Source organism: Trifolium pratense, linkage group LG7, assembly GCF_020283565.1.
Source record: "Trifolium pratense cultivar HEN17-A07 linkage group LG7, ARS_RC_1.1, whole genome shotgun sequence".
Classification (NCBI taxonomy): domain Eukaryota; kingdom Viridiplantae; phylum Streptophyta; class Magnoliopsida; order Fabales; family Fabaceae; genus Trifolium; species Trifolium pratense.
In genome coordinates, this window is record NC_060065.1 from 27138821 (window position 1) to 27152921 (window position 14101).

The 14101-nt window shown below is 30.6% G+C and overlaps 2 long non-coding RNA genes across 3 annotated transcripts; one reads left to right on the forward strand and one right to left on the reverse strand.

Annotated features, from left to right (window-relative positions):
- The first annotated feature begins 970 nt into the window (after positions 1-970).
- Positions 971-8844, forward strand: LOC123895383. Of its 2 annotated transcripts, XR_006804333.1 has the most exons (7): positions 971-1414; positions 2146-2213; positions 2654-2792; positions 2932-2999; positions 7062-7117; positions 8181-8255; positions 8393-8774. It is a non-coding gene; the product is annotated as an uncharacterized LOC123895383 (long non-coding RNA). The 2 variants fall into 2 exon arrangements; XR_006804332.1 differs by having other exon boundaries at positions 7062-8844.
- Positions 8845-11257: 2413 nt separating this feature from the next.
- Positions 11258-13009, reverse strand: LOC123900123. Its single transcript, XR_006805805.1, has 2 exons — positions 12624-13009; positions 11258-11632 (listed from the first exon to the last, which is right to left on the reverse strand). It is a non-coding gene; the product is annotated as an uncharacterized LOC123900123 (long non-coding RNA).
- Positions 13010-14101: the final 1092 nt, after the last annotated feature.

The window sequence follows — 14101 nt, forward strand, 5'->3', positions numbered from 1 at the left end:
ATGGCATCGACTGTTGCAGTTCCAACAACTGCTTCTAACGATCTTCACTCTTCTACTGCGTTCTTATTACTCGACTTACTTGGTCCACTTCGGTTCTCAACCGTAATACCCTGCCTACCATACACGATACTAAGTTGATCAGGCTCAGCACGCGATGATTTCAGCGTAAACAGTCTAGACTCCAAAGGGTCCGTACTACTTCGGATTAAATTTTAATGATCCACGGGAAGATCCGATACTGAATCGACCTGCTCTGATACCAATTATAACACCCCATATCAATTTATCTAGAATATCGACAAGAGTGTACATAACTGAATCGGGAAACATTAAATTTTCATTACATATCGTCCGAATACATAAATAGGATTACAAAATCCAAGAGATTAATACTAAACTGAGCTAACAACTAAAAACATAAAGAAACTAAATCTTATACAAAATATAAGATAACATGACGTCAGCTCAATTAGCATAATCCAAGTATCTGAACTCCATGCTTGCAAACCATTATATCTCGATCAACCTATTTATCTGAAATCAAATAAGTGGGGGATGAGAACAGTCACTTCGTCTCAGTGGATTCCTACTACCCAGTTACTATTGGTATCTACATCGAGGGCAACTGATGAACTAATAGTTATCTGATCCTGATAGTCAATCTCTAAACATGATTTACATAACAAGAGACTATAATTTTTTCTTAAGATGGTGATAAATAGAAAACTAATGGTTGAAGGCTGTAATAACATGACTCCTGCGATTACACAATCACAGAGAAGGAAGATGAGGGCAAAATTGTGTGCGAAAATATTCAGTTGTTCATGTTATAATTTTTAACAATTCTGGACCATTGATTAGATCTAATGATGAATCTTATATGCCTCACCGGTGAGGGCTCACCCTAGAATTCACCATAATAAATAACAGAGATCCAATTTATTTATTTTTTCAAAAAAAACAACTTATCTCCTACTACTCTCAAACCTGCAAATCGTTCCTTTTTTTTATGCACTGCATCGTTCCTCTACTCACAGTTTCTTTGTTCCAATTCTCCTCATCTCTCCATTATTCCTCTACTCTCACAACTCCATCTCGTCAATCCTCATCCTTATCAAGGTCCTTCGTCGAACCCTAGATCCTTACACCCTCGTTCTCCGTCGAATCCTAAATCTTGGATTTTCAGTATACCTGGAACGAAAATTCTCAGCGAACAACCCTTATATCTCCACATCTTTTAATTTGACTAGTATTTTACAAAAAATTGTAGGCCCAGTCATGAACTCCATAGATTATTTTAATGTTGGCGTAGTCGACAACCTGCTAAGAAGGAAACAATTGAAAACACTCCCTAAGCTTGATTCCATCGTAGGTAGGGGAACGTCTTTCAATTTGAAGCTTGAACATGAACAAGGTGAACAACCACCATTTTGATTGTGTTTATTTTTATCTTAATTTCGTTGATTCATATTATATGGGATTGTTAATTGTTGATTTAATTGATGGTGCCTGTTAATTTCAAGTTGTGTTTGTTTTTCTGTCATTCGAACTTTGTCTGATGTGTTTTGCTGTTGTTACTGCGGTGTGAGCGGAGGTGTTTGCTGTTTGAGGATATTGTTGGTTTGTGCGTTAGTTGGTTCGTATAGCTGTGTGTTTTTGTTAGGCTTGGCGGCGTTGGCAGAGGGATTGTGTCTTTTTCCCTTGCATCACAATGGAATATAGCTTATCAAAACTTTGCAGTTTGCTTTTAGTAGGTGCTGGTTCAGTTTGTTGGTTTGTGCTGGGTATTGCTCGGCTTTGTGTGTTTGGTGTGTTCCTGTCAGTCTGTCACTTAACGGGTCTAGTGCGGAGTGAGTGCTCCCTTTTGGTTTTCTTCCCTTTGGTTAGTTGGTTTATGTGTTTCTTTTTTTAAAAGTTTTTGTTTTAGTTCAAGGTGCTCCTGGTTTGCTTTGCCACCTAGTGTTGTGATGTGTAGTGGAGGGAGATTATTAGGTGTTGTTTGTTTTTGGGTGTAGCTCCTGTTGGAGTGTGTTACTTGGTGTTCTTGCTGTAATGCTTATTGGAAATGCTTGATTGCTTTTCCCTTTTCTTCATTTTTCTCTCTAAATGCTTACATCTCTTTGGTTTTCCCATTTTTTCATGCAGAGTTGTGTACATTGCAAGAAGATGTTTCCACACAAAGAGGTTGCTCGCGCCCTCGTGGACGACATCAAGTAAGTTCACATACTCAAAATCTGTACAATATTAAGTTTGTGAATTTCCTATTCGTAATATTCATATGATTTCATATAGAATGGCTATTGTCTCTTGACTAAGTAATAAAACACTTCATTGGAAATGTTCATTAAGTTCACTGGAAATGCTAAATTAGAGACAGAGAATTCAAGAGATGATAAGTGAGATAATTTGCATTAAGTTCATTGGAGAGACTATTTTGTAGCACAAGATACTACAACAAATGTTCAAGTGATGGATATTTGTTTTTGTTGAAAATGCTATTGTGGTGCATAATTGTATGCCTATGTGTAAGTTGTTTGAGTTCTGTTTAGTGTAGGTTCAAGTGTGTGTACTAGTGTACAAGAATTGTGAAACTAGTAGTGTATGCTTCATTCAGTCTGAACACTAAGTGATGAATTTTTTGGTTCTTTGGCAGAATTTTTTTGAAAAGAATTACAAGCTTGTCTTATAGCTTTCAAAGAATTGGCTTGATCTGGTGAAGGTCAAATGACATTTGGTGAAATTCTTTATGATATCCACTATTTGATAAAGCTTTCTATATCTAATTTTATTGGGTGAGTTACCATTTCTTTGATTTTCTATTTGATAAAGTATAGTACTTTGCCTTTTAATTTTGATATGATAAGCTTTAGTTTTAGGCTAAGATCATCGTTAGGTCCAAACTACTGAGAATTTTGAATTTCTGTCAATAAGTTTTTAGGTTTCAAGTGAAGAAAGTTGACACTGCTTATATAAAACACCTCGCTGACAGGCTTCCTGAGGTTAAACATCTATTATCTATATCTTTCATTGAACTTAATGATTTTATTTTAATTTACTGGCTATGCTCTATGATGAATCCATCAGATTGTGACCAATTTTTTTCTCACTAAACTTTAGTGCAATGAATTGGACAATATACCTATATTCATAACCTATCTTCAAGAAGTTGAGTTAATAATTTCTAATACTTTTTCAATGGGATATAATCATTGCGTTAATAATTACATCTCGGTGTTTTGATTATCTCCTAGTTTTCCTTTTATCGCTTCTTAGTCCTAATTGAAATTGAAGCACACTTTCATTACTTTCTAATCTTTTACAAGTAAAAGGAATGTTGAGTTGCTCACAATCAAGTATTTTGATGATGTGGCACTCTATAAGAAAAGTTTACAATCTCTATTAAAAAACATTTTCATCATTTCCTTTAATTAAATCATTTTAATTTTAATTATCTTTAATTAAATCATTTTAATTTTAATTATCAATATATCAAATTATCACTATATAACCTTTTCATCATCTCCTTTAATTAAATCATTTTAATTTTAATTATCTTTAATTAAATCATTTTTATTTTAATTATCAATATATCAAATTATCACTATATAACTTCTTACAAGGGACCAACTAACTAAAATGAAAAATTATTAAATTAAAATGGACCAACTAATATATAAGATTTATATAACCACAAAATATTCATGACTATTGGAATTCTTTCAATACTAATAAAAAAAGGAATCATTATATTTCAAGCAAGTGACTCACTTTGATATTCCAAACCTCTTTGATCAATCCCTTAAAGAATTGAATTTAATAATAAAAAAAATGTGTGTCTCTCTTGCTTGAAATATATTCTTTCAATACTAAATAAATTAAAAAGGGATCATTCTTCATTACTTATATTGTTTAGAAGGGATTGCTTGAAACCAAATGGATCATACTTCTACTTAGCCTAATGAATTAAAAGGGATCATACTTCTAATTTTATAACTCTACTTAGACATATAAGTTATTGTGATGATGTGACACTCTATAAGAAAAGTCTACAATCTTTATTAAAACCTTTTCATATTTCATATAATAGAGTTACTCTAATAATAAATAATAAACAATAATAATATATTAAAAAAAAACTAACACGATTTATTGTTGTTGAATTGAGACAAAAATGAATTGCAAGTAATGAAAGGTGGAATGATGCATCATGTTATTGTTTTAATTGCATTGCAATATCTTATTAAAATATATATTGTATGTTACAATTTCCTATTAATGCAATTGAAAACAAAGAATTCTTGGAGACACTAATATTGAATATGTAAATTTAGCTAATTATCAAACACAAGCTCTATATAAAGTTAACCCAAAAGCTAATTATCACCACCACCATACCAGGAAGTCTACCTTCTATGTTTTAACAAAATTTTAATTTATCTATCTCATGGCAAAAACTCTATGGTTTCTTTGTCTAACATCTCCATGAGAAAAAGTTATGCATCTTCACCTTCCATATCTTAAAGTTACACATTATAGTGTCTTGAATTGATTTAAAAGCTATTGTGTGCATATATATAGTTACATCATAAGTATATTGGTTTTTGTCCTTGGTATGTGATGGTGTCTAACCTCTTAGAATATCAAGTATTTCTACATGTGATTGATTAATAAATTGATATACATATATGTGATAGTTGCCTATTAATATGTTTGTAAATTGAAATTTTTCTATTACTCTGAGTTTAGAACATCTCTAATCATTTTTTTATTTCTTTTTTAGGTTGGATATTTTTTTAAATATCAACCGGTGTTTTGTTCGATGATTAATTAAACTTTGAGTTGAATCGATTAATATGAATATGACTATTTTTTCATGTGAAGGAGGAGAACAGGATAAAACATACTTATATTTTTGCTTACGTTGCATCTTTGCTCCTTATAAAGCCTATGAAATGACACCTCATGTAAGGATGTGTATTTAACTCTAATGGCAGTTTGTAAACCATCATTTTTTTTATTGATATAATGTTTGTAATTAGACAACTTTTCTTTTTCATTTATTATTTTATTAATCTAATGTTTTAGCTTATTTGTTTCTTATTTTCTTTTTCATTTATTATTTTATATAAGGTAAAAGATTTGTATAAAAAATTGTTGATTAATGGAAATATAATTAATTATTTTTATGTGAATAAGTTGAAGAGGATAAAAGAGACTTCTATTTATTGATTTTGAAGTGCCTTAAAATTTATATAGATCGAGGGTATATTGATGTTGGAGGAATTCAATTAAAAGAGGACAATCCAAATAATTTAGAAATATAAATATGTGTCTCATTTTTAAATACTATATTGTCTACAATGTGTATGTGATCTACTTGATCTCGATCAAGAGAAATATAGAAACAAAAACAAAGTAGAAATTAAATTTATTTATTTTTTTGTAGTTGACACTCAAGTCTTGCGGTTTTTATAATTGTAATACATGCAAGAAGTTATATTGATTCAAATTGACTTAGAGGTTGTCCAAATATATAATCTTCATGCATTTATCGTATAACACTTGCCTAAATCTGGATGGTTCAATATGAGTATATATGAATTTTAATGGACGGTCCTATTTTAATCTACGCATGCCATCTTATTCTTACAACCATAAAATGAATCGATGAAAAGAATTGTGCTAAAAACATGTTAGTTTAGAAATTGTGCTAAATACTTTTTCCTCCCACTTAGAATTGTACTAAAAACTTTCTAAATTAAATTAAAAAAAGACAAAAATTATTAAATAAAAATTGTTGATGCTCATTTGTCAAAATAAATTTTAGAAATTATTAAAACCGTAGATGTTAAAATATATTTACATATATTTAGAAAATATAATCACACATATATTTAAACATATTTACACACAACTAAAATTCACCAACAATTCAAAAATTATTAATTTAATTTACATAATAATATAACTTTTTGGATAAATTAAGTACATATTCTAAAAGAATGTTTACGTTACGGCTGAAAATAAAATAGTGGAATATTTATAAGAATAAGATGACGTTTTTTTAAGCAAATAAGAAGATGACAACAATATATAAAATCTTTCTTTACCTTAACCAAAATTCAAATATATAAAATCTTCGTCCAAACTTATATATTGACAACAATAAATATTCAAGTTTATATAATATAATAAGAAAATAAATGTTCAAGAAAATATTAAATAAGAGGGACAAAAACTAATAATAATTTTGAAGAGACACAAACCTCACCAAGAAAAAGAAAAACAAACCAAAAACAAAAGGACCAAGTAAAAAAAAAAAAGTGAACCAAACAATAGACTAAAAAATTGGGACTAATAAAGTTGGAATAAAATTTCACCAAGTGAATAAGTGAGAATAAACTCCAAGAAAACGAGAGATGAGTAAGTAGATAAGCTATTTGGAACCTTAAATTGCATAGAACGTAGTAAGCAAAATATGCTATTTGATACATAATTTTCAAAAAATGAGAACACGTGGAATAAATAGTCAAAGCCACCATATATGAATCATATTCTATAATCAAAACTTTTTTTAACATTTCTCATGAGCAATATTGTCTACAAGTATAATTAGGTATGCCTCCAACTCTTATTGAAAATAATAAAATAAGGGATACATCAAAAATAAAAAAACAAAGTGACATTTGACTATAAAATTGCAACTCATATAAAGAAAACTAAAATCTTATATTATTACACTAATAAAATAAAAAATGATACATCCTTTCAAACTTATTAAATATTATAAGAGATCTATTACATTAAAATATAAACAAACTACGATATAAATTAATAAAAAATCTAATATTTCTAAACAACTTTTTTTTTACTCATATACTAATATTAAATATAATCATATTTTAAAATAATATCTATTATTTAACTATATGTGATTATAGTTATCGCAATTATTATTTTTTATTTATAAAAATATTTTAATTTTATATTTTAATCAAACCCGTGCAACGCACGGGTTTATCCTAGTATCAAATAATTGATGTCTAAACTATTTGGTGCAGGTTGGACTCCGTTTACTCCTCTTTCCTCTTAGTTCGGATGTAATTCTAACCGCATGGTACCATTCAAAGTATTAATGTTTTTTTTATGGTTTAAATTGTTTTAAACCGTAGACGCTTCTTAACAAAGTTTTAGGATGTTTTCTCTCCCGACCCCCCACATTTCTTTTCTACCTCCTGAATTTCCGTTTTTGCCTTTGGGAGGTACTTCGGTTTGTACGAACCGATTTTTTTTGTCATGCTAACAAATTTCAGTTAATAAAAACCGAAATTTTGTGTTCCAAATTTTGCGTTTCGTCTGCGTTCCAGATTTCCTGCATAAATTCAGCATCAGACCCTCAACTTCCACAATTTATTTGAAATACTAAACGATGTCCGATTTGAGTAAACGAGCACTCGTTGGAAAGCTTATGGTGTCAAGATTACAAATATAATTTTTGTTGAGGTTTAACTATCCAATTGGTCAAGTTTAACCAAATAATGGGTACTGGTACAGAAATAGAGCAAAAACTTTTTTCAAACTTGTAGGTGGATTTTCTCATACTATACTTAATGAAATTTAACAATTCCGGTGTCAATCATTTAGTAAATTTTGTCTTCTTTACACTAGATTAAAAATCATTAGCATACGACTTATATTCAGAGAGATATGTTAAATTTACCACAGGTAGCTCTGCACGAATTTTACATAAATCTTTCTTCTTTTCTTAACACTTATGATATTTTGGTTTATATAAACCATTTTTTTCCATGCTAAATTTCGGTTTGTAAAAACCGAAATAAGTTGGCCAAAATTTTTCAAAATAGGAGGGGCAAAATGGAATTTTATGGGGTATAAAAAAAAAACTGAGGGTTGGGAGACGTCAAGTTTTAGTAGTTTGGTTTAGGGATGTCAAATGGCAATTTTGAAATATAGTGTATATCAATTTAAATTTTGATCATTTGACACATTTCTTTGTTTTATATTTCAAAATTTATATTTTGATCATTTGACATATTTCTTTTAAGGCGACGTTCTGTTTTTTCTTTTTTTTCATGTTGTGAGTTTTTATTTTTTATGGTAGTTCAATGGCAATTTTTTAGAGGTATGTCAACTTTGTTTTACATTTTGTGCTTTGGCAGATTATGAGCCAATGATTGTAACCCCTAGGGAGTCATTGAATTTAAATTCATTCTTCTATCCTTCTAATTGACTAGGTATCTCTTTCTCTCTTTCACTTGATTAGTTCCCTTCTTAACAAGATCTGGTTTTTAAAAAAATTAAACATTTTATTTGTAGTTTTTTCTATACATTTACACATTCCGCTATATACCGTGAATTGAATAACTTTCAGGTAAAGAAGCTCTAACACCCAAAAGGAAGATTAAATCAAATAGTATATAAAGATCTAAAGGGAAAGTGACATAGTTAAATTGGAAGAGATGATCTACGTTGCACTCATGTTTAGACATTTTAGGTGACCATTAATTTTCTGTGGAATTGAATTTGCCACTAAACATTAGTAGTAAGGCACCACATGAAATTATGAATCTTGTGACATAAGTATTAGGGTTTTTTTCTTGTACTAAAGATCAGTTATTTTGAAACCAGTGGTGTCATACATACATACTTATTAAGCAAAAAGGATTGATTAAGATTGTCATTTTCATACCTCTAGTTATATTTAAGTTGTATTTTGTTGGATTATTTTATAACCGATACTTAGTTATGTTGTATTGCACGTCACTTATTTCTAATGTATTGTTTGATTTTATGATTAATAAAAAATTGTTTACTTTTTTTTTATTTAAGTTTATAATAATTAAAAAAGATTTAGATAAAAAAAAGGATTATTTTTTTTATTTGGAAAAGGACCTATAATAGCGCTTTTGCAAAGACCGCTATTAAATATGACCTATAATAGCGTTTTTAGGGCACGGGCGCTATTAAACGTTGTATGCTTGAAGAACTATAATAACGCTTTCAAAATAAATACAGCGCTGCTGAACGTTGTTTCAAAAGGCCTCTCCGGTGGTGCTATTAAAAGTCAAAACAAGCACTATTAAAGGCGCTTAAGTAAGCCAATTTATGGAGCAACAATACAAAATATTAGATTGATATACAACCTTATAATCATTCGTGTCAAAATCTGGACCAAGAATTCCAGTCCATGCTCGTCGTTACCTTTTCCGTAGGCATATAGTGCTTCTGCAAGCTATGCTAAAATAGATAACCGATGGGATGAAGACAACTATACAAAATAATATCACAGCTCAACCACTTCATTTCTCAAAAGACAAAATATGTTAAAAGCTCTAGTACACACGCAAGATGCGTAAAGATTAAAGCAGGTTCTTACAAAGCCACGGCAAAAAAACGCAAGAAACACCAAGACTAATAACATTAAAATCAACAAAACACAATTTAAAACATCACCATTGCACCAAAACAAATGACCAATTGCTCAGCACCCGCATCAGACAGCAGCACACCAACAATGCTGTAGAAACACCCGAGCTTAAAGCCTCAAGATAGCCACAACAAATACTTGCAGCTACACACACAACAAAACTACATTGCTTCAGCACCGGAATTTGTGCTTCATTTCCACCTCATTTTTAAAATGCTCTTCGAAATGATTGAGAATGCCATTTTTCACTTCCTCTACCCTCGCTCACACTACCTCCCTCTAATTCTAAGCTTAAGACTCGTTCATGAAAGATTGTCAAATAAAAGACTAATTCATAAAAGAGATTTATCATAGTAAGATGAAAAGATGCATACTAGAACACGGAAACAGATATCCTGCAGTTTATTTTGACACAGTTTCCACGTAGTTTTGCATTACAGCCATCCGATCAAAAATCTGTGGTAGAGATTGTTTCATGTGATTTTTTAACTGTGTTGATCTGGACCGTCCGATCTATGATCAACGGTCCAAATTTAAAACTGTGTGAAAATTTTGTGAAAAACTACTGCAGGAAATCTGCATCCCTAGAACACCACCTAATATTGAGAGGGTGAGCCTTAGTGCAACGGTAAGGTTGTTGTCTTGTGACATGAAGGTCATAGGTTCGAATCCTAAAAATAGTCTATTTGTTTGCAAGAGTAAGGCTACATAGATATACCTTCCCCAGACCCCACTTAGTTGGGAGCCTCGACCACTCAACCGCCATTTTTAATTAAATGGTCAATGGACACAGTGGTGGAACCAGAAAAAATAGTTTAGGGGGGCCATAACTTTTTTTTAATATACAAATTAAATACAAAAAATATATTACATATAATAATATATGGTGTAAAAATATATGTTGGTAAAATTGTGTTCAAATAAGATTTTTTTTTAAAGCAAATAAGATGTTCGGTTTATATTTATTTATGTTAGTTCAGTTAATTTTACTCAATATTATAAATTCAATTATGCGTTATTTTTGGACGAACAAAGTCAAAGTTCATTATTATAAAATTAAACTATATAACTTAAAATAATACTCTACATACATATACAGAGTGAAATGAAATCATCAATAATATAATATAAACTAATATTTGCATTAATACTTGAACTAATATATATCTCGAGTTTCTTATAGTCGTTAAAAATAAACTCTAAACAAATATTTACATTAATATTTGTACAAATACATGTACAGAATTTCTTAAAATCATCAATAATATATTTGAATTAAAACTATACCTATAAAAAAATTATTTTTTTGGGGTGGGGAGGGTCGTGGCCACCCTCAGCCCCACCCTAGTACCGCCACTGAATGGACATTATATCTGTCAAAATTGGCTTTCATTTCACACATATGTTTTAAATACTCCTTCGGTATCATTTTATAAGAGCTATTTTGACTAAATGATACTATTCACTTATCTTGCTTTAACCATATTTTTTAATAATATATATATATATATATATATAAATATTAGCATATAAGATCTTGTTTGATTTGTTTTTATGAGTATTTTCAAAATATCAAGTTTTTATAATTTTTACTAATAGACAATTAAAAATATTAATGATCAAAATTGTGCGTTGGCATACGTACAATAGTCAAACTAGTTCTTATATTTTGGGACGGAGGGTGTAACAACCCGATTTTCAAAGCCTAAAAGTAGGCATTTTTCTTTAAAACGACAAAGACTTTGAAATAAAACATTCGCAATCGTCTTTAAATTAAATCAGAGTAAACCTTTTTCAAAATGGCGATCGGAATGCAATGCATCTTTTATAAATTGTTTTCTCGATAAAAGTTTACAAGCATAACAAAAAAGCTATGTCGAAAGAAACATAGTGACGACATTTATTCAAATCAATATAAATACAATTAATTCACATAATCAAATCAGAGAACAATAAAAAAGAGTAAACGAGACTCTTAAACTACTACCCCTAAGCTGATCTTTGAACTCTAACTAAAGATAATTGGGTGACAAAGACCCGCAGACAGCTTCAAGCCTCGCCGCTTCTCAACGCGGAACCAGTATCAATCTAAAAATGTTGTTGTAGAGGGTCACGATCTAAAAACCACATATAAGTATATAACCAAAAATACGCAGCGCAAGAAACGTGGAACCAGCTATCAATCTAAAAATGTTGTTGTAGAGGGTCACGATCTAAAAACCACATATAACCAAAAATACGCAGCGCAAGATACACAATACATGACAACAATTACACATTTAATCATATGAATCACACATCATAGAACTTAAGTGCACAATTAATCTATCAATCACATAGAGCAGTATTCCAATGCACAAATAGCTTACAATGCAGACTCTAAATGGTTCAAATCATTTTAAAACACAATTTTCGACAAAAGAATTTTCATTCCGATTTACAAATAGGTTTTCAACGGAGTCTCCTTTGTGTTTACGTCGTTTACCCGAACTTCATGTTCAGACAGTTTACACAATATCATCGACAAAACAAGTTCAAATTAAAACGGCCACAACTCATTCAATCTTTGTCCGATCACCGCAAACCATATGTCCATTTCATCGTTTCAAAAAGGAGGATCTAATGGTTTACTTGTTAGGAAAAGATATCAAGTTTAAAATGACGAAAATGCCCTTTATATTTTCGGCCAGTACCAAAAATAACCTCAAAACTATTTTTCAAAAATCTCACTCAACAAAAATATTTATCAACTTATCAATTTCACATAACCGAACTCAATTTAGTTTAAGTTTAATACTTTAGAAATATTTCTTCAAACCCTAGATTCAAAACTCAAAATTGGGGCTTTTGTTTTCCTATCTTTTCTTTCAAATATTGAACTCATAAAACAAGTAGTGCTAGCTTCAATTGCAAGAAAATCATAACATAAACTCATTTCAAACATTTCACAATTTTCTTCAAAGTCTCTAAAATTTTAAAGTGCTCAAAACAAATAAATTTCTTTTGGATATACAATCACATAAACTCACGTAACAATATTCTCAAAGGAAAAGAGCAAGAAAACCAAAACTTAAACTTAACAAAGGACAATAAGCTAGAAAAATGAAATAAACCATCATCAAACCTCCTAGGGGTTCGGCCAGCTAGAGAGAAAGAGGGAGGGAGATTTTCTTACCTCAAATTTAGTATCAAAAGAACCACAAGATAACAAGGATCAACTTTTCTTAAGGCCTCTTCTCCAAATTCTTCCTAGATTTCTCACAAAGCTAAAAGAAAGAAAAATTGGGAATGGAGCAAATGAGAGAAGAGAGAGTTCGGGAATTGGATTCAGAGCAGTCAGCTATGGTGCAGTCAGGATGCAGTCAGCTGCTCTGAACCGTTTGATGAAAATCGGACAGCTCAGATCTTAGTGCAGTTTTAATTTTATAAAATATAAATATTTTAACTTTAAACTCTGAACCGTCCGATTGTAATCGAATGGCTGTGATCTACCGACTGCATGCAGTCACAGTCATTGACTGCACCCAATCCATATCCGAGAGTTCGGTGATGAGGGAGGAAGAGAGAGGAAATTTTGTGATTCTTTTCCTATTCACTCACTTAAATAGATTGCTTGAATTAATCTAAGCCTTTGGATCAAATAGTGTAAAGTTCTAAGATCAAATCCTAGCCACTCATTTGCTCTCTCACATCAATATAATAAGAATAAACCAAATAAATATCTAGATATTTCATGACCATAGTAGTCCCACTAGCTTGCCCGGTCCCCGCGTTTGCTCTCAGACGAGTCGCAATTTACTCACAGAAAACTTTTACGAAAACAAAAAAATTATACCGTAAACCTCTAAATTAAAACAATTCGCAAAACTTCGAATAAATATTACTCCGAATAAATATTTGCTCCTTAGCTTGCAAAAATAGTTAGATCAAATTCTCATTACAATCGATATATAAAACTTCTATTTAAATTTTGACGCCAATCGGATTCCGTAAAAATTTAAACAGCGGTTATCTCTTGCTCGTTTTTCTCATAAAATCATTGTGCTAATATTTCAGATATTAAAATAACGCGCATGCACAATTTCAGCAAAAACTCTAATTTTACCGACGACAAATACACAAATATTAATATTAAAGACACAAAAAAGATATTGACTCTCGTTCTAGCTCTATCTAAGAATACAGGTCTTACAGAGGGAGTAACTCAAAACTAGTCAGTTGCCTAATGGCTAGGTGATCACTTGGATTCTTCCCTTCATTGCCTTGCCTAAGGCTGACAATTCTTTAACTGAAGTCTGACAGTCCAGCTACAAATAAATAAAAAATACTATAAACCCTCTATTCAAATACGATACTCCCTCCGATCCTTAATATAAGAAAAATTTTACTTTTTAGATTCATGGAATGATTGATGTATTTGGTCAATCATTCTATGAATCTAGAAAACAAAAGTTTTCTTATATGTGTGTGTTTGGTTTGACGGTAACTAGAATTGAGTTTGACAGAATTGATTTTGGTTAAAAGTGAGTTTAATTAACGTGATTTATGTTTGGATATGTTTATGGCGAAAGCAATTTACAACAAAAATGTTGTTTGGATAATTTAAACCAAAATTGATTTTAAAGGGTAAATTACCAAAAGGGTCTTATAGTT